This window comes from Megalobrama amblycephala, linkage group LG3 (assembly GCF_018812025.1).
Source record: "Megalobrama amblycephala isolate DHTTF-2021 linkage group LG3, ASM1881202v1, whole genome shotgun sequence".
Lineage (NCBI taxonomy): Eukaryota > Metazoa > Chordata > Actinopteri > Cypriniformes > Xenocyprididae > Megalobrama > Megalobrama amblycephala.
Genome location: NC_063046.1, coordinates 2890519 through 2892032, shown reverse-complemented (window position 1 = coordinate 2892032; position 1514 = coordinate 2890519). Strand labels below are relative to the sequence as shown.

Sequence of the window (1514 nt, the reverse complement as noted above, 5' to 3'; positions counted from 1 at the left end):
TTATGTGGATGTGAGAGTTTGGTGGGCTTGTCTGATATGGAAGAGGTTTGATCTCACATAAGTTTCAAAGGTGTGGGAGGACCACCGACCTAGCATTTTTATCTGGTTTTCTGGTAGGCCTTTCTGTGCGGCTGTGGTGGCTGCTCCTATGCGAAAAGAGTGGGAGGAGAAGTTTTTTGTGGGGATACCTGATTTGGTGAGAACAGATTTTAGTTTCTTCTGAAACCAATGTCTAGAAGCTGGGAAGTTATTCTCATCGATGAATAGAGGGTCGAGCGGAGAGTTAATTTGTGAGTGCCTCTGAGATAGGAAAGCGGCAAGGGACTGGTAGGGCTGAATAGGTGTTGGCAGATTGAAAAAGAAGACCGAATGGCCACGTTTCAATTGGTCGGTTTTGCTCTGTTTGATGTTGAATCGAATCGTGTCGTGATTTAAAATTTGAAGATCTGAGAATGTTGGATGGGTAGCTGGGTTGAAAGTAGAATTTGTGGTAAACTCTGAAACTCGAAGAAAGCCGAAAAAGGCTAAATTAAACATGGCGTCCAGGGTTCTGGTTATGTTTGGAGGAAAGAGACCGGAGCGGATGGTGGTCAGACATTTGCCTAGGAGGTCGATAGTTAGAGGATTGCCTGGTATCTGGTTTGGTAGGGTGAGTTTTTTGAAGGCCTTTGAGAAGAAGGGATGTCTGGGGATTTGAGATGGCGGGGCACTGGTGGCCATGGATGAGTTTAAACAGGAAATGTATGCCACTGAGGTAGACTTTAATGGATCCTGGCTGAATGGATTTGGTACTGTTCAGGTGGGAAATAAAAGAAGTAATTTAGAGGAAGGAAAAATCTGGAAACGCCATGTTGTAAATTATATGGAAGTTTTTAAAAGAATTCCAGGCTATCCAGTAAGATTGAAGAGTTCTTGGAGAAACAGCTTGCAATATTGATTCCATTGATAGGGTGTGGAGATGACTGAGAGGATGGTCTACTGGAATATGAGTTCTGAAAAGGGAGGAACTGGTGTCGGGTTGGAGTCTGCATCTGGAGCCAATGTTCTGAATTTCTGGAAAAGAAAACGAGAAAGGGCATCAGCAATTTGGTTTTTATGGCCTGGGATGTGTTCAGCTTTTACGATGAATTGGTTGCAAGCGGATGTCCAAATGAGGCGTCTCAGCAGGGGCATAATTTTTGGAGCATTAGAACGGCCTTTGTTGATGCAGTGGACTACCGTTTGGTTATCGCAGAGAAAGCAAATGGTTTTTGTTGACCAGTCCGAGCCCCATAGATGGGTTGCTACTGTTATAGGATATAGCTCGAACAGTGCAATTGATTGGTCAGAATGGGGGAGTAGAGTAAGCTCGGGTGGCCAAGTTGAGGCGAACCAATGGCCTTTGTAGAAACCTCCATAACCAACAGAGGGGGCAGCATCTGTGAATAGACAGAGGTCATGAGCTTGGGACAGAATGTTGTCGTAAAAGAAAGCGAGCCCGTTCCATTGTTTTAAGAAAGTAATCCAAAGTTTTA

At 44.4% G+C, this 1514-nt stretch overlaps 1 pseudogene; it reads right to left on the bottom strand.

Annotated features, from left to right (window-relative positions):
- LOC125263955 lies at positions 1 to 1060 on the bottom strand (annotated as a pseudogene).
- Positions 1061 to 1514: the final 454 nt, after the last annotated feature.